The 27,443-nt window shown below is 35.6% G+C and overlaps 1 pseudogene; it reads right to left on the bottom strand.

The window, feature by feature from the left end:
• The window catches only part of LOC139032118 (craniofacial development protein 2-like), a 96,708-nt pseudogene extending 74,781 nt beyond the window's left edge, over window positions 1-21,927 (bottom strand).
• Window positions 21,928-27,443: the final 5,516 nt, after the last annotated feature.

Here is a 27,443-nt window from a genome sequence, read left to right on the forward strand (position 1 = left end):
GAAGATCCCCTGGAGAAGGGAATGGTAACACACTCTTGCCTCGACAGAGGAGCCTGGTGGGCTACAGTCCATGGGGTTGCAAGGAGTCAGACATGACTGAACAACTAACATTTCTACAATAAAATCATTATCTAATAAATTAATAGTAACAATTTTATAAATATTTTTTCTATTGCTTTCAAATGCTATATCTTAGCTTATTGAACAATGAAACAGTATAGAAATCTTCTGTTTTATTGTACAGATAGCACCAGACCACAAAAAGAAAAAAAACAAAATTTGTGTGCATTGTTTTTCCCTAGCTTTGATGATACTAACCTGTCTTAACCAATATTCTATTTATAAAATTGGCTTCTTCTAGCCTTAATATGTTGAGACAGTGTAAGCAAAATTAGTTTGCAGCACCTGGCTAGAATATTCAGTTCATGAGAAATCCTGTCCCCAGATTTTTAGAATTTCATCTCATGGCCATGGTGTAAAAACAAGGCCACCTGAGAGTGTTTTCACGGCAGTTGGTATACTAAGAAAAAATTTATTGATTACATAAATATATGTAATTCTCCAGTGAGGAGTGTCATTTCTGCTTGCAAGTCCAAGTCAGCAAAAGATTATTTGAAAAGTAAATTGTTGCCAAGAGCCATTGTGTTTCAGATTTGCTTTATATCAGCTACTTTTTAAGGTAATAGCTAAAATAACACTACTATTCTGTAGAAATTAGCTGGTTAGCTGGCTGAATTAAAAATGTTGAGAAGCTTATGCATTTAATATTGGTGTTAGTTCCTACTTTCAAATATAAAGCTAAATATTTCATTTCTCAGAAATCAAGTAACAAGTTGTGTTTTGTTTAATTTCAATTTTTCCCTAATGGTGCATGTAGTTATTCGTCTAAAGAGAAGATAAAAAAGTTTTTGCACCATATTTTTAACAACTTTGAACTTCCTTTAACATTTCTGTTAGTGAAGATCTACTAGAGACAAATACTCTTACCTTTTATTATCAAAAAAAAAAAAAGTCTTTATTTGACTATATTCTTGAGGAAAAGTTTTTCTGAATATAGAATGCTGGTGTGACAGTTATTTTTATTTTCTTTCAATGTTTTTAATATGTTCTTCATTTCTTTATGGCATCCAATTGTTTCCAGTGTGTATTCAGCAGTCATTTTAATAATTGTTCTGAATGAGATATGCCTTTTATTTTCCTTGACTTCTTTAAAATTTTTCTATTTAGATTTGGGTTTTAGCGACTGTATTGATTCAAGCAGCCATCATGTTTTACCTGGTAATTTCCATTCTAACTGATCTCCATGCTTCTTCCTTTTACCCCCTCCCCAGTCTCTTCTCAACACAACATCCAGAATAATTTTTTTTCAACATAAATTGGGTATGTCACTCTAGTCCAGGGGTCCCCAACCTCTGGGATCTAAGTGCAGCTGATGTAATAATAATAGAGGTAAAGATCACAATAAATTTAGTGTACTTGAATCATCCTGAGAACATCCCCCCACTACCCTTGCCCTGGTCCATGGAGAGATTGTCTTCCATGAGACTGGCCCCTGGTGCCAGAAAGGTTGGGGACCACTGCTCCACTCTGCACCCTGATAGGCTTTTCATTTATTGAATTTAAACTTTTAATCATGTCCTACAGGACTTCTGTGATCAATGCTGTATTACGTCTATGACCTCATCTCCCAGCACCTTCTTCCTTGCTCTCAACCTGACTTACCACCTCGTTGCTCCATGAACACACCAGACTATTGTTTGTTCTCTATCCCTGAGTCATTGTAGATGCTAATTTCTCTGAGCAGTAGGTCCTCTGCCTCTCTTGGTTATCATATATAAAATACTCCTTCATACCTCCTATCATTCTGTAACTCTGACCTTCTTTAATTTTACTGTATAACCTTCACCATCTGATGAAGTTTATATCTATGTATTATATGGCTCTTCCCACTCAAACTTAAGGCCCCAGAGAGGAAAGAACTTTTTTAAAGTATTTCATGTCAAGTGCATGAAAATGTGAAAGATACCACGTACATGTGTGTTCACTTGCTTCAGTCATGTCCAACTCTTTGCGACCCCATGGATTGTAGTCCACCAGACTCCTCTGTCCATGGGATTTTCCCAGCAAGAATACTGGAATGGGATGCCATGCCCTCCTTCAGGGGATCTTCCTGACTCCAAGATCGAACCCATGTCTCCTGCATCTCCTGCGCTGTATGCAGGTCTTTACTGCTGAGCTACCGGGAAGCCTGTATCACATACAACATGCTTAATAAACAATAACCTGAAAATGAATCTTATCAGTATAAAAACATGTCAGGTATTTCCCAATTTAAAAGAAATTATTTAAGCTTATAATTCCTCTAATTACTGCCTCATTTATCTTTACCAATTGAAAATAAAATTTCTGCAATATTGGTTATATTCACTGTTTCTATTTTCTCATATCCTATATCCTTCACTAAGCAATGAGACTTCATCATACTGAACCCATAAGCATTGTTCGGCCCCCTGGATTACTCCTTTTTTCTTTTTTCACTTTTTCTGTAGGACAGCAGGATCTCTGAATTTGCTGCCTACCACACCAGTCAGTTCTTAATCTCTTCTGCTGGTTGTTTCTTCTCTTTCTGATGTTAAGTAGTGAGGTAAACTAGACTTTTACTTTCATCCTTTCCATTCTCTCTCTCTCTCTTCATTCTATATCGTTATCTATCTGATCAGCCAACTGTGGAGCTCAGACTTCACCTAGGGCTTGTTTCTCTTCAGCTTTTACTTGAAGGTTAATGCAAGATGAACACCCAGATAGAGAATGCTTGGCTTTCCTGCAAACAGCTCTGCCTTGCTCAGTGGTTATCAACTTACCAAGATCAAGAGCAGGCAGGTAAAAATAAATAGTGGGCAAAAAATGTTTGACTTTGGCTGCTTTATATAATTTAGTTTGTACATTTTTCAGCTTGAAACCAAACTGGGTCTTCAGGATTATTCTAATTTCCTTCAAGAGAAGAGCCTTTATACAATTGGATGACATATTTTGGTTTTTCCTCACTGAGAATTTTAACTATCTCTTGTATTCAGTTCAGTTCAGTTATTCAGTTGTGTCCGACTCTTTGTGATCCCATGGACTGTATCATGCCAGGACTCCCTGTCCATCTCCACTCCCGGAGTTTACTCAAACTCATGTCCATCGAGTCAGTGATGCCATTCAGCCATCTCATCCTCTGTTGTCCCCTTCTCCTCCTGCCTTCAACCATTCCCAGCATCAGGGTCTTTTCCAATGAGTCAGTTCTTCACATCATGTGGCTAAAGTATTGGAGTTTCAGCTTCAACATCAGTCCTTCCAATGAACACCCAGCACTGATCTCCTTTAGGATGGGCTGGTTGGATCTCCTTGCAGTCCAAGGGACTCTCAAGAGTCTTCTCCAACACCACAGTTCGAAAGCATCAATTCTTTGGTGCTCAGCTTTCTTTACAGTCCAACTCTCACATCCATGCATGACTACTGGAAAAACCATGCCTTGACTAGACAGCCCTTTGTTGACATAGTAATGTCTCTGCTTTTTAATATGCTATCTAGGTTGGTCATAACTTTTCTTTGAAGGAGCAAATGTCTTTTAATTTAATGGCTGCAGTCACCATCTGCAGTGATTATGGAGACCAAAAAAATAAAGTCTGTCACTGTTTCCACTGTTCCCCCATCTATTTGCCATGAAATGATGGGACCAGATGCTATGATCTTAGTTTTCTGAAAGTTGAGCTTTAAGCCAATTTTTTCACTCTCCTCTTTCACTTTCATCAAGAGGCACTTTAGTTTTTCACTTTCTGCCATAAGGGTGGTGTCATCAGCATATCTGAGGTTATTGATATTTCTCCCAGAAATCTTGATTCCAGCTTGTGATTCATCCAGCCTGGCATTTCTCATGATGTACTCTGCATATAAGTTAAATAAGCAGGGTGACAGTATACAGCCTTGACATACTCCTTTCCCAATTTGGTAACAGTCTGTTGTTCCATGTCTGGTTCTAACTGTTGCTTCCTGACCTGCATACAGATTTCTAAAGAGGCAAATTTGCTGGCATATTGAATGCAACACTTTCACAACATCATCATTTAGGATTTGAAATATCTCAACTGGAATTCCAACACTTCCACTAGCTTTGTTCTTAGTGATGCTTTCTAAGGCCCACTTGACTTCACATTCCAGGATGTCTTTCTCTAGGTTGGTGATCACACCATTGTGATTATCTGGGTAGTGAAGAATTTTTTTGTATAGTTCTTCTGTGTATTCTTGCCACCTCTTCTTAATATCTTCTGCTTCTGTTAGGTCCCTACCATTTCTGTCCTTTATTGTGCTCATCTTTGCATGAAATATTCCCTTGGTATCTCTAATTTTCTTGAAGAGATCTCTAGTCTTTCCCATTCTATTGTTTTCCTCTATATGTTTGCATTGATCTCTGAGGAAGGCTTTCTTATTTCTCTTGTATTACTTCTACAATAATTTGTAAACATATTTAATCTTCTTGCTTTTTTGAAGTTTTCAGATCAATTTTTGTGTGTGTGTGTGTGCTCAGTCGTGTCTGATTCTTTGTGACCCTATGGACTGTAGCCTGCCAGCCTCCTCTGTCTGTGGAATTTTCCAGGGAAAAATACTGGATTGGGTTGCCATTTTCTACTCTAGGGGATCTTCCTGACCCAAAGACTAAAGCTTCCTCTCTTGGTTCCCCTGCTTTTCCAGTGTTCCACCTGAGAAATTTTTTATACTGACTTTATTTGTCAAAAAGAGATTATCACATAATGCTGGTGAAAAATATCTATATATTAATACAGATACATATCTCCATTTCTTGAAATATATCATCCTATCCCATGTATTTCAAAATTAAAATTTAATCATAATTTATTTTTTGAACTAGAGACTTAAATAATCAACTGTCAGTTACTGCATCTCAACCTGTCAACCTGTATGTCTAAACATTAAATTGTTATTACATTTAAATTTTAGTTATTTTTTCCCAAACATGATATATCACAAGCAATTCCATTTTCAGTAATGTGTATCATTGTCTTTTGAGTTACTCAGGCATATCATAAATATGTCCCAAACCTAACCACTTCTAATTTCAACTACTGATAGCACAGTAGTTAAGCCACTGTCATCTCTAATTTGTACTAGATCATTAGCACAAGACCTGACCTTTCTCTTTCTTCTCTTGCCCTCTTAGGTAAATCTCCACATAGTGCGAGAAGAATTCTTTTAAAACAGAAATATGATCATGTGATCCTACAAGCTGTTAAACATTTTAATGACTCTGACCTAAATTCCTATCAGTTTCTCACACATTGAGTGTATTTCTGCCCCCATTGACCTTCTTGTTCTTCCTTGGGAATGGGAAGAGTGTTTCCTAATCTGGATACAAGGTTTGCTTTTACTGTTCACACATTCTGTACTACTAACCCATATTTCTCTTAGACTTTTCATGGCATAATCTCTTACTTCCTTTGCGCATCTTACCATCTTTTACAGAAGCCCACCCTCATCAAATTATTTGACAGGTATTTCTTTCCCTCTCTAACTCTTGCTACACAGATAATTACATACTTGTTTTTCATTTCTGTGGCTAGAATATCAGTTTCGGGATCACGTAAGTTTGTGATCAGTTCAGTTCTGTTCAGTCGCTCAGTCATGTCCGACTCTTTGTGACCCCTGGCAGCACGCCAGGCCTCCCTATCCATCATCAACTCCCGGAGTTTACTCAAACTCATGTCCATCAAGTCAGTGATGCCATCCAGCCATCTCATCCTCTGTCGTCCCCTTCTCCTCCTGCCCCCAATCTTTCCAGCATCAGGGTCTTTTCAAATGAGTCAGCTCTTTGCATCACGTGGCCAAAGGATTGGCGTTTCAGCTTCAGTATCAGTCCTTCCAATGAACACCCAGGGCTGATCTCCTTTAGGATGGACTGGTTGGATCTCCTTGCAGTCTAAGGAACTCTAAAGAGTCTTCTCCAGAACCATAGTTCAAAAGCATCAATTTTTCGGCTCTCAGTTTTCTTCACTGTCCAACTCTCACATCCATACATGACCACTGGAAAAACCATAGCCTTGACCAGATGCACCTTTGTGGGCAAAGTGATGTCTCTGCTTTTTGATATGCTATCTAGGTTGGTCATAACTTTCCTTCCAAGGAGTAAGCATTTTTTAATTTCATGGCTGCAATCACCATCTGCAGTGATTTTGACTCTCAACAAAATCTGACACACAAAATCTCAAAAAAGTCTGACACTGTTTCCACTGTTTCCCCATCTATTTCCCATGAAGTGATGGGACCAGATGCCATGATCTTAGTCTTCTGAATGTTGAGCTTTAAGCCAATTTTTTCACTCTCCTCTTTCACTTTCATCAAGAGGCTCTTTAGTTCTTCACTTTCTGCCATAAGGGTGGTGTCATCTGCATATCTGAGGTTATTGATATTTCTCCCAGCAATCTTGATTCCAGCCTGTGCTTGTTCCAGCCCAGTGTTTCTCATGATGTACTCTGCATATAAGTTAAATAAGCAGGGTGACAATATACAGCCTTGATATACTCCTTTTTCTATTTGCAACCAGTCTGTTGTTTCATGTCCAGTTCTAACTGTTGCTTCCTGACCTGCATACAGGTTTCTCAATAAGTTTGTGTAGCACATAGTAAACCCTCAGTACATATTTGTTAAGTGAGGAAAGGAATGAAAGGATGGATGACTCAAAAGATACAATCTTGGCCAAAAACAAAGAACAAACAGTTAAATTATTTTCAAGATATCATATATCTTCCAGAAAATAACACACTCTCTTTTAATGTATTCCTTCAAAATATTACATACTTCTGTTTCTCTACATACATGTGATCTTATGACTTAAGAAGCCATTCCAGAATAGTTGTGATGGGGAAAGTGAGAGAAGTAGTATTGGACTGTAACCAAATATGTTTTCTGTTTATTCTAACAAGAACATTTCATTTTAAATATCTTATTCTCAAGTGTCTAATTAAAAATGACTTTTCTTACAGATCACCTCTATTTTCATTTAAATATGAATTAAACTAGCTTGATGAACAAACTATTTTATAATCAAGAAGATGTGACAAAAATAATATAGTAATCTAGAAAAAAATTAATCTACATACTAGAAAATTCCTTAAAGGTCATATAAGGAGAATGTTTGAAAGATGTCACAATTCATTATGGGTTATTGAGTACTATGCAGAGAATTTAAGGAGTGATATAGTACATTAGGTGGTAAGTCAGAAAGTAGTGACTAGTTTAATCTGAGTCACTAATTAGTTTTTCAACATATGGAATATCACTTAACCTCTCTGGGTCTCATTTTTCATATCTATAATATGAAAGTGTTGGATTCAATTATCTCTAAAAACCAATCTGTGTAAGTCTCTGGGGACTCAAAGTGATAATGCTATCCCTGTCTATTAATAGGAAAAATAAGAATTTTTCAAATAGGTTCAGTTAACTTTAGATCCTAGTCAGGCTAAAAGTGTGAATAAATTGATTTGAAAAGGCTGAACAAATTGAATAGACATCCTGATTAAAAACCAATTAGTCCCTATGAGCATCAGTCCAATTTTGTTATGTGATTCAGTGATAATATAATAATAATAATAAAACAACATCTAAAGTTGATCCTTACTAAAAAATTTCTTTATGAAGTAGTTACTAAGTCAACTTCTGAGCTAAACCGTATAGTTTGAATATAAATGATACAGATGCTATTCCTATAATAGTATTTCCTCCATCTTGTATTAAAAAATAATAGTAAATAATCTTGAAAATATAAATTGAGACTTACCTTTCTGTACTGTCCTCCAGTTCCAGCATCAACCTCCAGTTTCTGAAAATCTCCTACTTTCTCTCATAATATCCCCTTCCTAACAGAATAAACATCTTATTCATTTTAATTTTAATGTCATTTTGAGGCTATTTTTGTTACATCAAGTTATTAAAATGAACCTTAATGATAAAAGAAAATGAATTTTAAGAATAGAAAAGTATTATTACTAATGAAATTATCACTCAAGAAAAATTAAATAAGGGTTTTTGATTTTTCACACTATTTGCCAGAACTTGAAGACCCTTTATGGCGGCCACATGGGCTGTGGTCCAGAAATGTAACTAGTCCAGACTGTGTGACATCAGTATACAATGTTCTCCAGATATCAAGTCTTAGTCCTCCCCAATTATAAATCTATTACTAATATATACTGAATAAATATTGAAATGATAATATTTTGATATTGGGTTAATTAATCTAATATTAAGTTTTATAAATGCAGCTAGTAGTAAATCAAAATTCATATGTGATTCACATTGTATTTCTATTGAAAAGTACTGACACAGAATGTTAAATTCCAGAATGTTCTTTTTACAATCATTTGAATAGAGATAGCACTAGAGGTCATCAGCACACTTAGTGAATTTTGTTTTCAACCAGAATATTTATTAATAACCTCTTTTGGCACTTAATGCATGGATTGACATAAAAAGATTTAAAAGAATACATCTAAATATACTTCTTGCTATCCACGTGTCAACAAGTCTGTTATTTTCACTATGTAGAAGGAAGTAACCTGAGAAGGATTTTCTTTAGAATATTCTTATATATTAGATTTCTACTTTTTGAAGTTTCAGAAAAAGCTTGTAATGTACCCTTACATGTAGGTTTTTACCACAAAGAATTTTAGTAAGTTATAGTACTTTATCACCCCACTCTAGTATTCTTGCCTGGAAAATCCCATGGACGGAGGAGCCTGGTAGGCTGTAGTCCATGGGTTCGCTAAGAGTCAGACACGATTGAAGTGACTTAGCAGCAGCAGCATGGTACTTTATAGGATACTTTAATACTTAAAAAATATGAAATGCTTGCATGCATACATGCTAAGTTGCTTCAGTCATGTCCAATTCTTTGCAACCCTATGGGCTGCAGCCCATTAGGCTCCTCTGTCCATGGAATTCTTAAGTCAAGAATACTGGAGTGGGTAGTCATTCCCTTCTCAGGGGGATCTTCTGATCCAGGGACTGAATCCAAATCTCCTGAGTCTCCTCCATTGTAGGTGGATTTTTTACCACTGGGCAAGCCAGAAATCCCCAGAATACTTGCACGTGCTAAGTAGATTCAGTCGTGTCTGACTCTGAGTCCCCATGGACTATAGCCCTCCAGGGCCCTCTTTCTATGGGATTCTCCAGGCAAGAATACTGGAGTGGGTTGCCATTTCCTTCTTGAGGGGAATACTTGAATAACATTGTCCAAAATAATAAAAATAAGAAGTAATTGCTAAAATATATATCTTACACACACACACACACACACACACACACACATATAAATTCCCCCAAATTATGAGTACTGATGCTTAGTTTTGCAATTTCATTCAGTACCATTTACTACTCATGGGCTTAGCAGATATCCTTCAGTAGTTTAAAGCTATTACAAGATATGACTTTTTTATTAGGTATATTTTAGACTTCATTATTTTATGAAAAAAACAGTTTCATTGTGTACATATACATATATCCATTCTATTTCTCCTTGAATACTAATAAGATGCTTAAAAATGTCTTTAAATATCAAAATATATTTGAAGATATGTGACAATAAAAATGACTTTTTCCAATAGTGAGTGGAGATACTGAATTTCTCTAGAGGAAAATAGGTATTTGATCACAATCAAATGGATGTTTTAAAAGTGGAGCAATTTGGGTATTGGACATTTACACAGATTCTTTTTATTTGACAAGCATGGTACTTGGTCAGGTTTACTTCAGGGTTAGCTCTGACAAAGTTTGTATAGAACTGCTAAAAGAAAGCATCGTTGGGGAAAAAAAAAAAAGAATGAAAGAACAGCTAATATGGAAGTTTCCTGAGTTTTGCTTTATAATTAATTGAATTCTTGAGAGCTATCACTCACCTATGAATTTAAAAGTTGTTACTCTGGAGTTTAATTCTTACCTGCATTACACTGATGGTTTCACCATCTGCAAATAGGTTTTAAAAACCTTACCCAGTGTTCCTTTGAGTTTCTGTGCAAATTAAATGAGATAGTGCCTGTAAACTACTTAGCATAATTTCCAACACACAATAAATTTTAGCTTTCACATTTCTGGCTTGTCACCTCTTACAGTACAAACTACAAGTATTTCTCATTTTATGAAGGCATTGACAAGGTTAATTTTATTTTTAGAAAATATTGTGATTCTACTTTTGGTTTTCAACAGTTCCATTGAAATAACTACAGAAAAGTCATTCTAATATCATTTATATATTCATGACTTGAATGTTAGAGTAAAGCATATAAACAGTTGGGTTCATTCCAACACACCTCAAAATGAAATCATTTTTAGAATATAAAATAGAAGACTGTGGATAGATGAATAAACCTGAGTATTTGGTGAAGTGGATAGGTTTGACTCTTTTCTTGACATACTGTCTGCCACTGAGTGGGAGATGGCTCTCTAATTTACTGGGAAGCTCTAATTTAAAAAAAAACAAAAACAAAAAAAACACAAAACTGTCTGTCCCTGGAGAAACTAACTTCTGAACACCATAATGATGAAGGCAATCTCATCCCTCAGAAAACCAAACCCTGCATTTTTCATTTCAAGCTGTTCAATGGTACAGATGAGATTAAAACCTTTTGACTCACAGGAACTGCTTCATCTTACTCAACTAATTATTGGTTATCCACTCTGGATGGTATACAGTGTACATTAGAATACATATTTTGCCTGTTGACACATTTCTCTTTCAATTATAATTTTACCTGTATTCTAGGGAGCTGAGCATTCAATTAGGTAATATACTGCTATTATGTGAACATTTTTACTGGTATTTGCACTTTTTTTTCTTTCTAATAGATAGGGAAAGATGCTGTTTATCACTTTGAGTGGCCAGATAATTTTTTTTTAATCATACTATTCCAGATATGAAAGTGAAAGTTTCAGTTGTTCAGTTGTGTCCAACTCTTTGCAAGTCCATGGACTATAGCCTGCCAGCCTTCTCTGTCCATGGAATTCTCCAGGCAAGAACACTGGAGTAGGTAGCCATTACTTTCTCCAGGGGATCATCACAAACCCAGAGATTGATCCAGTCTCCCACACTGCAGGCAGAGTTTTGATCATCTGAGCCAGCAGGGAAGCTATTTCAGACATGAAATGGACTTCCAATACTTTTACGGTATAGATGAGAAAACTAAGATCTGGATAATGTTCTCATATAAAGGCTTAATCAATTTCATCTCATGAGATTTTCCTACCTTCATTTGTGCTATTTCACAGCTGTTGAGTATATTGAGGATATAATCCCTTCTCCTCATTCTTATTCCCTCAAATTATAATCTTAGATTAGGCAAAAGCTTTTATTAAATAGGATGAAAACCAGAAACATTATATCAAAGTTAAAATGTTAGTTACATATTATTTGTAAATCCTATAAAGAAATCTTTATCATAACAAAAGCAAAAGATGAATAGCATAATGGGAAAAACTGAACACAGTGCAGGTAGTTTGTGACTGATATCCTTCATTTACAAATGTGTGTGTATGTAGACATTTCAGTTGTGTTCAATTCATTGTGACCCCATAGGATGTAGACACCAGGCTGCTCTGGGCAGTGAATACTTTAGGCAAGAATACTGCAGTGGGTTGCCATTTCCTTCTACAGGGGATCTTCCAAACAAAGTCTTGAACTCCTGTCTCTTTAGTCTCCTGCATTGGCAGAAGGATTCTGCACCACTAGTGCCAACTAGTTCAGTGAAAGAAATAAGAGGTGATGGTCATCACCAGATAGTGAATATGAAATCAGAATTATTGTATTCTTTGCAGCCAAAGATGGAGAAGCTCTACACAGTCAGTAAAAATAAAACCAGAACAGACTGTGCTTCAGATCATAAATTCCTTATTGCAAAATTGAGACATAAATTGAAGAAAGCAGGGAAAACCACTAGACCATTCAAGTATGACCTAAATTAAATCCCTTATTATTATACAGTAGAAGTAACAAACAGATTCAAGGGATTAGATCTGATAGAGTGTCTGATGAACTATGGACAGGAGTTCATGACATTGTACAGAAGGCAGTGATCAAGATCATCCCTAAGAAAAGGAAATGTGAAAAGCAAAATGGTTGTCTGAGGAGGCTTTACAAATAGCTGTGAAAAGAAGACAAGTGAAAAGCAAAGGAGAAAAGGAAAGATATACCCATTTGAATGCAGATTTCCAAAGAATAGCAAGGTGTGATAAGAAAGCCTTCCTAAATGAACAATGCAAAGAAATAGAGGAAAACAATAGAATGGAAAAGACTGGAGATCTCTTCAAGAAAATGAGATATACCAAGGGAATTTTCACGCAAAGATGAGCACAATAAAGGACAGAAATGCTGTGGACCTAACAGAAGCAAAAGATATTAAGAAGAGGTGGCAAGAATACACAGAAGAACAGTACAAAAAAGATCTTCATGACCCAGATAATCATGATGGTGTGATCACCAACCTAGAGAGAATCCTGGAATGTGAAGTCAAGCGGGCTTTAGAAAGCATCACTATAAACAAAGTTAGTGGAGGTGATGGAGTTCCAGTTATTTCAAATCCTGAAAGATGACGTTGTGAAAGTGCTGCACTGAATATGCCTGCAAATATGGAAAACTCAGCAGTGGCCAGAGGACTGGAAAAGGTCAGTTTTCATTCTAATCCCTAAGAAAGGCAATGCCAAAGAATGCTCAAACTACTGCACAATTGCACTCATCTCACATGCTAGTAAAGTAATGCTCAAAATTCTCCAAGCTAGGCTTTCACAGTATATGAGTTGTGAACTTCCAGATATTCAAACTGGATTTAGAAAAGGCAGAGAAACCAGAGATCAAATTCCAACATCCATTGGATCATTGAAAAAGCAAGAGATTTCCAGAAAAATATCTATTCCTTCTTTATTGGCTGTGCCAAAGGCTTTGACTGTGTGGATAAGAATAGACTGTGGAAAATCCTTCAAGAGATGGGACTACCAGACCACCTTACCTGCCAAATGAGAAATCAGTATGTAGGTCAACAAGCAACAGTTAGAACTGGATATGGAACAACAGACTGGTACCAAATAAGGAAAGGAGAACGTCAAGGCTGTATATTGTCACCCTGCTTATTTAACTTAAGATGCAGAGTACATCACGTGAAATGCCAAGCTAGATGAAGTATGAGCTGGAATCAAGGCTGCGGGGAGAAATATCAATAATCTCCGATATGCAGATTACACCATCCTAGTGGCAGAAAACAAAGAACAGCTAAAGAGCTTCTTAATGAAAGTGAAAGAGGAGAGTGAAAAAGCTGTCTTAAAGCTCACCATTCAAGAAATGAAGATCACGGCCTCTGGTCCCATCACTTCATGGCAAGTAGATGGGAAAACAATGGAAACAGTGACAGACTTTATTTTTTTGGTCTCCATAATCACTGCAGATGGTGACTGCAGCCATGATATTAAAAGACGTTTGCAGTAATTAGCCTCCAACTAATAAAAAAAATGAAAAAAAAAAAAAGATGTGTGCTCCTTGGAGAAAAAGCTATGACAAACCTAGACAGTGTATTAAAAAGCAGAGACACTACTTTGCCAACGAAGGTCAGTCAAAGCTATGGTTTTTCCAGTAGTAATGTATGGATGTGAGAGTTGGACTATAAAGAAAACTGAGTGCCACAGAATTGATTCTTTTGAACTGTGGTGTTGGAGAAGACTCTTGAAAGTTCATTGGACTGCAAGGAGATCCAACCAGTCCATCCCAAAGGAAATCAGCCCTGAATATTCAATGGAAGGACTGATATTGAAACTGAAACTCCAATAATTTGGCCACCTGATGTGAAGAACTAATTCACTGTAAAAGACCCTGATGCTGGGAAAGATTGAAGTCAGGAGAAGAAGGGGACAACAGGGGGATGAAATACTTGGATGGCCTCACCGAACTGATGGACATGAGTTTGAGCAAATTCCAGGAGTTGGTGATGGACAGGGAGGCCTGGTGTACTGCAGTCCATGGAATGGCAAAGATTGACATGACTGAGCAACTGAACTGAAATTATGGAAAAAATATGGAAATTATTTTAAAATAGATATCAAAGTGTTGGGGTGTAAATGAAAGTCAGTCATTTTATTCTTTCAATTTCATATAATGCTTCTCTGGTTGGGTTCTCTTAATGTTTATGAAACCCAATTTAAATTTAAGTAAAATTCAGTTCAGTTCAGTTCAGTGACTTAGCCTTGTCTGACTCTTTGTGACCGCATGGACTGCAAAATGCCAGGCCTCCCTGTCCATCAGCAACATCCCGAGTTTACCAAAACTTATGTCCATTGAGTCAGTGATGCCATTCAACCATCTCATCATCTGTCATCCTCTTATCCTCCTGCCTTCACTCTTTCCCAGCATCAGGGTCTTTTCAAATGAGTCAACTCTTTGCCTCATGTGTCCAAAGGATTGGAGTTTCAGCTTCAACATCAGTCCTTCCAGTGAACACCCAGGATTGATCTCTTTTAGAATGGACTGGTTGCATTTCCTTGCAGTCCAAGGGACTCTCAAGAGTCTTCTCCAACACCACACTTCAGAAGCATCAATTCTTTGGTGGTCAGCTTTCTTTATAGTCCAACTCTCACATCCATACATGACTACTGGAAAAACCATAGCCTTGACTAGAAGGACCTTTTTTGACAAAGTAATGTCTCTGCTTTTTAATATGCTGCCTAGGTTGGTCATAACTTTCCTTCCAAGGAGTAAGTGTCTTTTAATTTCATGACTGCAATCACCATCTGCAGTGATTTTGGAGCCCCCAAAATAAAGTCAGCTACTGTTTCCCCATTTATTTGTCATGAAGTGACAGGATCGGATGCCATGATCTTAGTTTTCTGAATGTTGAGCTTTAAGCCAAATTTTTCATTCTCCCCTTTCACTTTCTCAAGAGGCTTTTTAGTTCCTCTTCACTCTCTGCCATAAGGGTGGTGTCATCTGCATATCTGAGGTTATTGATATTTCTCCCGGCAATCTTGATTCCAGCTTGTGCTTCTTCCAGCCCAGCATTTCTCGTGATGTACTCTGCATATAAGTTAAATAAGCAGTGGTGACAATATACAGCTTTGACATACTCCTTTTCCTATTTGGAACCAGTCTGTTGTTCCATGTCCAGTTCTAACTGCTGCTTCCTGACCTGCATACAGGTTTCTCAAGAGACAGGTCAGGTGGTCTGGTATTCCCATCTCTTCAGTTTATTGTGATCCACATAGTCAAAGGCTTTGGTATAGTCAATAAAGCAGAAATAGATGTTTTTCTGGAACTCTCTTGCCTTTTCAATGGTCCAGCAGATGTTGGCAATTTGATCTCTGGTTCCTCTGCCTTTTCTAAATCCAGGTTGAACATCTGGAAGTTCACGGTTCACGTATTGCTAAAGCCTGGCTTGCAGTTCTGAACATTAATATGCTAGCGTATGAGATGAGTGCAATTGTGCAGTAGTTAGAGGATTCTTTGGCATTGCCTTTCTTTGGGATTGGGATGAAAACTGACCTTTTCCAGTCCCATGGCCTCTGCTGAGTTTTCCAAATTTGCTGGCATATTGAGTGCAGCACTTTCACAGCATCATTTTTTAGGATTTGAAATAGCTGAACTGGAATTCCATTACCTCCACTAGCTTTGTTCGTAGTGATGCTTCCTAAGGCCCACTTGACTTCACATTCCAGGATGTCTGGCTCTAGGTGAGTGATCACACCATCATGATTATCTGGGTCATGTAGACCTTTTTTGTATAGTTCTTCTATATATTCTTGTCACCTCTTCTTAATATCTTCTGCTTATGTTAAGTCCATAGTATTTTTGACCTTTATTGAGCCCATCTTTGCATGAAACATTCCCTCAGTATATCTATCTAATCTTTTTGAAGAGATGTCTAGTCTTTCCCATTCTATTATTTTCCTCTATTTCTTTACACTGATTACTGAGGAAGGCTTTCTTATCACTCCTTGCTATTCTTTGGAGCTCTGCATACAAATGAGTATATCTTTCCTTTCCTCTTATTTTTTCACTTCTCTTCTTTTCACAGCTATTTGTAAGGCCTCCTCATACAGCCATTTTGCTTTTTTGCATTTCTTTTTCTTGGGTTTTGCTCCTTGTCTCCTATACAATGTCATGAACCTCCATCCACAGTTCATCAGGCACTTTGTCTATCAGATCTAGTCACTTAAATCAATTTCTCACTTCCACTGTATAATCATAAGGGATTTGATTTAGGCCATACTGGAATGGTCTAGTGGTTTTCCCTACTTTCTTTAATTTAAGTAAAGTTCAGTTTAGTTCAGTTGCTCAGTCATTTCCAATTCTTTGCGACCCCATGAACCACAGCATGCCAGGCCCCCCTGACCATCACCAACTCCCGGAGTTTACCCAAACTCATGTCCATTGAGTCAGTGATGCCATCTAACCATCTCATCCTCCTTCGTCCCCTTCTCCTCCTGCCCTCAATTTTCCCCAGCATCAAGATCTTTTCAAATGAGTCAGCTCTTTGCATCTGGTGGCCAATATATTGGAGTTTCAGCTTCAAAAGCAGTCCTTCCAATGAACACCTTAAGTAAATTAGTCTAAGAATTTATTTGTTCAAAGTCAACATGTTCCAGTTAGTTTATGTATAATCATCCAGGTCACGCCAGGTTGTGAGATATCTTTAGGATAGAAGGGGTATTGTGTATGTTATACATATACCCTAATCCTTAAAATTCATTGTCCCAAAGTGCTTTAATGGAAAAAAGGTAAAATTAGGTGGATGAAGTGTATCAACTTCTGGAATTTCTAAAAATGTTTTTCCCTGGCTTCTTGTTTCAAAGGGTATGTCATAAAATTTTGCCCCTCTTTATAACCAGAAGTCACAGAAAGACTGATAATAGGTAGATACAGATAGATTTTTTGATATAAAATGTTTTATGCATTTGGTGGTGAAATTCTCCCAGCTGGGATAATATTGAATTATTTCATTATAGCTTATGATTCTTTTTTACATCAAAATATCTCTCCAAATTTGGAGAAACTAATTTTTGTGCTTTGGAAATTTCTAGCAGTCAGGGATTTAATGATTTACTGAAGGCTGCCATTATGGAATCTTAGATACTGTGTGCATGCTTTCTCACAATGATTTAGGTTAATATTTCCAGATGACAACCATCAAAGAAAAAAAAAGTAAGCAAGTACATAAAGAGTTGTCAAGAAGATTATTTGTTCTGTTATTATACTCAGTTTTAGTGCTATCATACTGTTAAAAGGTGAATTACTGAACTTAATTTATATTATTTTTAAACATTATTTTGAGTTAACTTCCATAGAGTTTATTAATCCATACAACCAAATGATTTCACCTCATTTTCTGTTAAATTCATTCACTTTCATATGGGCACAAAAACTTTATAACATCTATATTAGCTCAGAATCTGACCATAAATATCAGTTCTGCTCTCTGAGTACATTCAGTTAAGAAAATAACTTAAATAAGAAAAATAAGAACAGAACTCTGAAGACAAAAAAAACATTTCTTGATTTTTATAATAATAATTATTTTGCATAATCAAAATAACCAATGAAAATTACCTGATTTTGATGGATCCAAGTATACCAAGTGAAAGTCTCTCAGTCGTGTCCGACTCTGTGACCCCGTGGACTGTAGCCTGCCAGGCTCTTCTGTCCATGGAATTCCCCAGGCCAGAATACTGGAGTGGGTAGCCATTTCCTTCCTTAGGGGATCTTCCCAACCCAGGGATCAAACCTAGGTCTCCTGTGTTGCGGGAGGATTCTTTACTGTATGAGCTACCAGGGAAGCCTGATTTTGATGGATGGAGAGCTATAATTCTCTTGGTGTTATCTTATAATAATATATTTTAGCATTTTGTTCTTTGATTCTTCAAATAATCATTTCTCACATAAAAAAAGATTTCTAAAACAATGTAAATGATAATTTGATATATACTTGATTTAAAAAAAAAACTGAAAATTTTTGAAGACTTTGTATTTCCTCTAAAACTATACATATTACCTTGGAAAATAATATCTAATCTATCCTAATTTCATTATATATAATAAAGCTAAAAACTTTAGAAACTCTTCCTAAAATTAAGTATATTTAGGGAAAGTTTCAACTATATGAGTCTTCAAAAGAAACTTCTTAGCCATTAACATATCATATATACTAGAGACCTGCAATTTATTCTAAAATTCCACCTAATAATCCAAAAGGAACAGAAAAATCACAATGTGATTTATTTCCTCTACATCAGATATTTTAAAATTTAAATACATCATGAAGTGGCAATTTCATTTTATCAAATAAAATTTACATTCAATTTCATTACTAGATGGACCAGCCACTAAGTATTACCACTGGCTCAGGCACACAGAGAAAGTTTTATTTTCTCTTTGTATTCTGGTTGACTTCTTCCTCTCCTCCTTGCATACCTGGAGTATTATAATCTTGTAAATGAAAAATTACATTACATTCCCTCTTCTATAACTTCTCAATCAAAGTAAATACAATAGAAAGAGAGTAACCGTCTCTCATGGTAACATCCTTCCCACAGTTTATCGACTCACTGTGGTATCTTACCGTCTAATAATCTCAGTGCAAAATACCTACAAATGGGTCCTGTAGATTCTTTATACCATAAAAGTCATTAGCAGGGATAATTAACTGAGACTGTGCTGATGAATAGAGCTGCATTACTGAGCAGTGTAATAAAGAACAGAAGCCACTAATTACAGGTATAGAGCCTCGGAGCTATGGAGAAATGTAATTTAACATTGCTGCTCAGATTCCGCACAGACTAATATAAGTGCACAATTAAAACAATAAGGTCTTCCCACAGATAATGCTTTTGGGATCATTCCAGGTGTAAGAAAATGTGCCCATCTGCATAAAGAGGCTTGTGATCTATTAAGTAAAATGCCTCAGGTAAAACCTTTTAAAAATTAAACCTACCTAAATATTTTGCTAGTTACTTTCATCACAACCTTGGCCTTCTATCACATACTTTAGTAATTTTGTTGAATTTTCAAAATGTTAAAAAGGCTTTCACATTTATATGGTCATGTGTGCTGTGCTGATTTGCTAAGTCGTGTCTGATTCTCTGTGATCCCCAGGCTTCTCTGTCCTTGGGATTTTCCAGACAAGAATACTGGTGTAGGCTGACATTTCTTCTTCCAGGGGATCTTCCCAACCCAGGGATTGAACCCGTGTCTCCTGCCTGTGTCTCCTGAATTGGCAGGTGGATTCTTTACCACTTGAGCCATCTGGGAAGCCCCTTATATGAGTATAGTAAAGTAAAGTGTTAATCTTTCAGTCGTGCCTGACTTTTAGAGACCCATGGACTACAGCCTGACAGGCTCCTTTGTCCATGGAGTTCTCAAGGCAAGAATACTAAAGTGGGTAGCCATTCCCTTCTCCTGGGGATCTTCCTGACCCAGGGATCGATCGAACCTGAGTCTCCTGCATTCTAGGCAGATTCTTTACCATCTGAGCTATTGGGGTGGCTTGTATATGCATATATATATATGTATATATATGCATTTATATATATATATATAAGTATAGAAACAGCATAAATATAATAAAGCTTTGCATTCATAGAGTTACTTAGAATTCTCTGTTCCTTAGACACAAAAAGGCGCTTTTCAACTCCACAGAAAGTAGTAAGTGGTAGAGCAGTGTTTCCCAAAATTACTAGATAATAATTATGTGAGGCTTTTTTAAAAATTCAGATTACTGGAAAGTACCCTGAGCAAGGAAAATAGGATTGTAAAGGGGAGGCTTTATCCTTGTAAGAGCCATTTCTTCTCTCTGAGTCTCAGATTATTTATTTTTTTTAATGTAATATATTATTTTATCTGTACATATATTAGAAATGTATATAACTTACCTATTAATGTGTTTGTACATAGTCTATATGCAGCAACTGTCAGTTCCCTCCCACTTTTTTCTTATCATTAAGTGTTCCTTTTATTCAATAAATACATACAGTCTCACTAAGAATAAGGAAACTTTATATGTTTGTTTCAGGTCTATTACAGAGAAGGAGTGCTCTCCAGAAGACAGCCTTCTATTGCTCAGCCTGATTATTGCATATGACAGCATCAAATGCACATACCTGCCTAGAGAGTGCCCTTCTGCCATGTTTAGAATCTGGTAGCTGGTACATCCTTCAGTTTTAAGTCAAGAGAATTTTAACATAAAGCAGGGGTTTTCATGCATTTGTATAAAATGGTTTGTGATAAAATTCTACAGGTAGCTAAAAAAAACTTCAGAATGTGTCATTTAACATATATACATAATTTTTTATTATTAAAATTTATCACAAAAAATAAAATAAAATTTATCACACATAATATCATCAATTATCCAAGTATTAGAATAAGCTTCTCACTATTATTATAAGTGTTTTCATATTTACAAAATGAAATACAACAAAAGTGTTTTGGATTCTAGTATCACAACTTAGAGTCAGACTCATAGAGATAACAATAATTAAAAATGCCTATCACTAAGCTATTTTGTTTTATCTTCTTGATCCTAATAAGATTATTATTGATATGATAGCCTCTCAAAATTATGTTAATAAGACTTGCTGGAAAAGCTTCCTCTTTGAAAAGGAAAATGTGGTCTTGTTCTTCATAGGTATAATACCCGTCCTTGAAAGGTAGTTTATATCTGTCTACTTAACAAATGTTTCTTGATGACACATGTATAGTCCAATTGAGGAAGATAAAAATTATTTCCACACAGAAGAGGTCATAAGGATCTTCAGTTCTACAAATTATGATATACATTTTTAAAAAAGGCTCAAAGATTGACAAAGAAGGTATAACTATGTTAACTCAGAGGAGGCCTAGATTATATGCAGACTGGATGACTAGCAAAGTACTATAACACTCCACAAGTTATTTAATGGTATAAGTCAATGCGTGGCTAACTGAGCTAATAATTAGTAACAATAGGTCTAAATTATAGCCAATAAAACCAAAACATGTTTCCTAGCTTTTGTTTTATTTATGTAATTTCCTGACGCATATACCCAGGGGTAAAATTTGGCCATCACCAAAATAAAGTTAAGTAAAAATTTGAAAACAATATCTTGAGTTATTCATTAGCTCTTTTAGCTTTAATATTTCATAATTTCAATTCCAAATCATTTTTATTTGTATTTTTTGCAATAACAGTTTCATCCATACATGGAGTTGCTTTTCACTATTCATCATACTCTCTACCTCTTATCAAACTGGCCAGTTTAAATTCTCATGCAAGAAATATCTTCTTACCAGAGACTTTATTGTCTGAATTATTTTTAATCCCACTCCTCATAAGGATTATTAGCTCAATGGCAAATATTTTGTGAATACCTACTTATGTCAGGCTAAGTCTTCACAATAAATTAATGAACAAATCAGCCCATGGAGCTTACTTCTTAACGGAGAGATGTAGTAGCAAGAAAATGATACCTTAGAAAGTAATAAATGTAATAGAAATGATAGGGTCGCATAAACCAGATGATGGTTGTGGGAGAGTGTTAATTAAAATAATCAATATATGCCTTTGTGAAATGGTCATATTTGAGGCAAATGTGGAAGAGGTGAGGGAAAGGACAATCCAGAGATGAGGACTTGGGTAGGACACTATGGTAAGAGCATGTAAAATGTATCTTCAAGGGTGATATTTCATATCAGTTACTAAAGGGCTTCCCAGGAGGAGCTAGCAGTAAAGAACCTGCCTACCAATGCAGGAGACATAAGAGACTCGGGTCTGATCCCTGGATCAGGAAGATCCCCGGGTACAGGGCATGGCAACCCACTCCAGTATACTTACCGGAGAAACCCGTGGACGAGGAGCCCAGCAGGCCACAGTCCATAGGGCCGCACAGAGTTGGACACAACTGAAGTGACTTAGCATGCATGCATGCAAGTTGCTAAAAGTGATAAAAACTCTAAGTCATGATGCATGCAAGGTATGGCTACTGGGGTTCTGCGTTAAATTGATTATTCAGTTCTTTGGCTCCTAGTCAAACCATAGATGTTCATATGTCTTTTCAATTATGTTTATTAATCCTCTTCCACTCTGGAAAAGAAATCCACAAGTTTTAGGCATAGAAAAGCTATTTTTTCATGAACTCTCTTTGAAGATGAAAGACAGAAAAATGACTGGGTAGTCAAGGTGTATATTGAATGTTTGAAGCAACAAAAGTAACAGGATTGGAAAACAGAGTATCCAGTTCCAATTTAATAGTGATGGTATTCCTTATCCAGAGCTACTGATATTCCCCACATCATTCTTTTTCATATAAAACCTAAAAACATAAATAAATAGCAAATAAAATACAAGTTTTATAATTACTTTGCCTTCCTCTCAGTCTCAATGACTAGCATAAGTTTGGTTTTTTAAAAAGATGAAAAGAACAGAAAGAATTATAAAGATTATGGATTATACAAAATAGAAAAACTGAGGTAAAATAATTGACTTGAACATAAATCAAAGTTTTGAGTTTCCAAGAAGTCTAAATGGAAAGTTTTAAGTTCTATCATTCTCACAATAGAATAATAAGAATAAGGGCATCGTCTGCTCTGAGCTTCAGCTCTTTCCTAAAAGTACCACTTTATAGATTTTACTATTCTCCCCATAAAAATTTATTTTTATGTTTTTTAAAACAGAGAATATAACAGGGGTATCACAATATTTTATTGCTCTTCAAAGGTTAAAAATAAGTATTTTTAGGAGTTCAAATATGATAAGTCAGTGTCTGGCATATAGTAAATATTCAATAAATGTCAGCACCTTCTCAATGCCTTAATTTCTTCCATTTGCTCTCATATTACATGGGCAACTAATCATTTACTTATTTAGAGGTTTTTATGAGGCTCTTCCTATGCATTAAAAAATGGGTTGAAATAACATTTGATAGAAATATATTCCATAAATGGTTCTGTGTTACCATCAATAGTATACAGCTTCTGTCCCTGGACACAGAGATGCAACACTCTTCAGTTCAGTCAGTTCAGTCACTCAGTCGTGTCCAACTCTTTGTGACCCCGTGGACCGCAGCACACCAGGCCTGTCTGTCTATCATCAACTCCCAGAGTTTACTCAAACTCACTTCCATTGAGTCAATGATGCCATCCAGCCATCTTATACTCTGACATCCCCTTCTCCTCCTGCCCCCAGTCCCTCCCAGCATCAGGGTCTTTTCCAATGAGTCAACTCTGCATGAGGTGGCCAAAGTACTGGAGTTTCAGCTTCAGCATCAGTCCTTCCAATGAACACCCAGGACTGATCTCCTTTAGGATGGACTGGTTGGATCTCCTTGCAGTCCAAGGAACTCTCAAGAGTCTTCTCCAACACCACAGTTCAAAAGCATCAATTCTTCTGTGCTCAGCTTTCTTTATAGTCCAACTCTCACATCCATACATGACCACTGGAAAAACCATAGCCTTGACTAGATGGACCTTTGTTGGCAAAGTAATGTCTCTGCTTTTTAATATGCTGTCTAGTTGGGTCATAACTTTCCTTCTTAGAGGCTCACAATTACCATACCCAATTAGTTTGTTTGCCTTAATTAAAATTTTGGCAGGTTATTATTCAAAACCTCATGTTTTAACTACTCAACAAGAAATTTAGAGGTACTTGTAGGAACATTAAAAAACAGCTTAAGAAGACTGAAACCACTAAGATAAAGATACCCACTAAAGTGTAAGGAGATTAAGAAATCGTAAAGTTGAAGAGTCTAGTCAAGGCTTGAATAGTTCACCATCAGTACCCACCATCCTTACACCCCATTTGTGATAGCAGCAAATGTTTAAATAAGTAGGCATTATTTCAAGCAGTCATTAACTGTAGAGAAAGCACTGGAGCTTGGGTTATATGCCAAAAGATAAAACATCTTTTAAAATGCCCTTTCTTACTAATTGCTTTATGTGTTTAATATTTAAAATGCCTACCAAAAATAGTTTAGAAAAGAATAAAGGAAATCATGAGAAAGGAAATAATATCTTCATGGTTAAGATTCGCACTCAGAAATGCCTACTGTAAAGTCCTAAATAGATACAGAGATGTACCAAAATGTTGACTAAATTCCTGGTGGTCAAAGCAACCAGCATAAAATTCAGAGACATATCCTCTATAGGATTAAGGAGGTAGGGAGAGAGGGGAGCCAGTGTTCTAAGAGATATACCTTTACAGATACAAAGGCAAGAAAGAAATGTCTTCTTTGATAAAGAGGAAGTTGTTCCATACATTGTCTGATGTCCTCAATGACATTTACACAAAAGGAAAGCTAACAAGTTTCTTATGATTGTTTCCTTTAATGTCCAAAACAAAAACCAAAGGCAAGTGTCCAAGTACAGTTCAGGGAAAGCAATTCTATCAGTGGCTGACACATTGCTATCCAAGTATATATGTAGTCCTTGGTGGTCTCAAATTCAGACTTAGTCCATTGGGATCTAAAAGAAAACAACATTTTTAGGTGTAGAGAGTACATTCATCATGATGGGAAGAATGTTTTTATTTCATTCTTTCAAAAGTTACAGGATTAAAAAAATGAAAAGTTATTTCCCAAGTTAGGCTTTGATAGAAGTAATATCAGACTTCTGTAAAGTATGTCAAACAGCATGATGGTTTAAATAATCAGTGTTCCAAAAAAGGGAATCACCATGAGAAATTGCTCTTTTGAGTTTTTTCTTCCAAAAGCCAAAGTAGTAGTAGCACTTTTAGCAGGCCATAGTCTCAAACAAGGGTCACTGAAAACTTCAAAGGCCACATTTGAAAAAAGAAAATAGCTCTCATTTTCATTCTTCTTCACTTCAAGTCAGTGCATAAAAATGACAATCTTTTTAATCCCACAGAAAAAAAAAATGCTTTTAGACAAACTATGTAGGTGTTAATTTTTTTTCCTGGGAATAAATTAAAAGTAATGTGGAGGAACCATTATAGATTATAGATAATGCATTGGCACAGTAAGGTGTTAAAATCAAAACAGGTAGAAATCATCATAGTTCTCTAGCAATTTAGACTTCATACATTTTAGACATGACACAGTAATGGAAGCCTTGAGGGCAACAATAAAGCTAAATAATATACTTAAAGATAGAAAGATCTAATTTTTCCTTTTAATAACAATTTCTCTACATATAACTAGAGACTATAAAATAGTAACAGACTGATTTAGGATGCTGATATTTTATATGAAACACATTCCCATCTTATGAATCCATTTTAGTCCTGATTCCCACCCCCCCCAGCATTAAGGGGAAACGGGACCAACATGAAGACCACAGCTAGCAGAGGTCTCCCTGCAACTGAAGTTTTCAGTTCAGCCTGTGGTTCTAGTGGCTTCACCTCACAAAACAGCAGGGTAATGAAAGGAGGAAGCTGGCAAGCATTATCTTTGAACTGAGGAGTCATCTAAAGTGTCCCGCCATTAGTTACAGATAACCTGTATCTGTATATTTTTATTTTTATTATTATTTTTCTGATTAAAAATCTTAGTAGAAAGAATTTGTTAGAGTAAGGTTTTAATCCAAAATTCTCAAATTTTTTGTCTTTTAGCTACCAGAAGCAACTTTCAGGTCCTTTTTAGTAGATTAAAATATGAAGTTTTATAAGTTTACATATTCTAATATAAAACAGAAATTTCCCAGGATGGTATTAGTATTATGTTATGGCACAACTGATTAGACAACATAAATCATTAACTCCTTTACACTCAAGTAAAAAGGCACAGATATAAAAATAACAGTACTGGCCTTCCACAAATATTATCTTAAATATTATCTTTACTTTATAATGGATTTTCCTGAATACTTAACTTTATGTGTATTTTACATTAATATATAAACCAAGGTTAATCTAATTTCTCTAAATCCTAAAATAATCTCCTAATTATGTTCAAATTTTAAATTTTACAGTTAGCCTGAATTTCAGAGTCTGAAATCCCCAAGTCACTGAAAGTCAAAATGCTTCCTAACTTATGGCAAAATCTGACATGAATTGACTCTGATGTTATATAGGCAGTCTTTATTAATCACAGTTTGAATATTTTGCTGCCAAAATAAGTGGTCAACAAGATTTCTCAATGGATGTAACATGTGCAATTTATTACTGTTCTGACCTACAGAATTTCAGACTTCTGTTCCTGGGGGATAGTGGGCCTGGATAGATACATCACTGTGGACAGATAGATATATCAAATAGACAAGTTGAATGTAAAATAAATAGAGGATTTGTTTTAACTTACTAAATAAAGTAATAATTTATGAAACAAAAACCATACTGATATAAAGAAATAATGCAAAGAAAGTGCTCTCCTTTCTAAGAGCTAGTGCATATATGTACATATATATTATAATAAAGCATCATATATTGCATGTATAATGTGTAATTATAATAATATATAATATAATTAATATCCATATAATATGTAATAATGATAACTGTATGTATCATAAAATATATACATATATAATTAGAAAATCATCAATGTTGATAATATTGGTGACTAAAAGTTTGATGAAAATAAAGATTTCTAAGTAGCTTCAAACTATCTCCTTAACTAGTTCCTAAATTGACCACATAGTAAAATATAGTAAATTTACAGTGAAGAAACCTATAAACATCACCTTAACCATGTGACCAAATTTAACATCACTGATACTGACACAAACCAGAATCAATCATGATCTCATTTATTGAGAATAAAAGACGAAAAAATCACTCTGCCACATTCTGCACACTCAAGAGCATTCTGCCACAAATGTGTGTAGTGAATCTGATATGAAAAAAGTCATCAGATAAATACATATTGAAGAACATTCTACAAAATAATTGATCTTTACTTTAAAAAAAAATCAATTCAGGAAAGACAAAGGCTAAAGAATTATGGCAGGTTACAGAAGAGTTATGACAAGCAAATGCCATTCTAGCTCACGCAATTTTGATAGAGATGACCTTCAATGAAATTTATTTTAATCAAAAAAAAAAAAAAAGAAATAGTCCAGAATAGCAAATAAAATGAATATTTAAGGGAAATTATGCAACAAGGGAATTTTTAAAGTGCCTTTCCATGGTCACTAATGACTGGAAACAGTGGAGGAAAAAGAAGCCAATATGTGAAACATAATGGAAGAAAATGAAAGACAATAAAAGAAAATGAAATACAGGAAATTATGATGAAGAAAATAAAAGTTATCTAAAAGTAGTGAGTTCTAGATATCCAGGAAGCAACTGAGTCATTACAGTATGGGGTAAATATAGTTGTCAATAGAATAAAGGTTGAAATAACCACATTTAAGAAAATTTAAATGACTCATTAGGAGTTAAAATATATAAATTGTTGAAAGGTAAAGCAACTTTAAATATGCATGTTTTGTGAGAAACAGA

The sequence above is a fragment of the Odocoileus virginianus genome, chromosome 30, assembly GCF_023699985.2.
Source record: "Odocoileus virginianus isolate 20LAN1187 ecotype Illinois chromosome 30, Ovbor_1.2, whole genome shotgun sequence".
Taxonomy (NCBI): domain Eukaryota; kingdom Metazoa; phylum Chordata; class Mammalia; order Artiodactyla; family Cervidae; genus Odocoileus; species Odocoileus virginianus.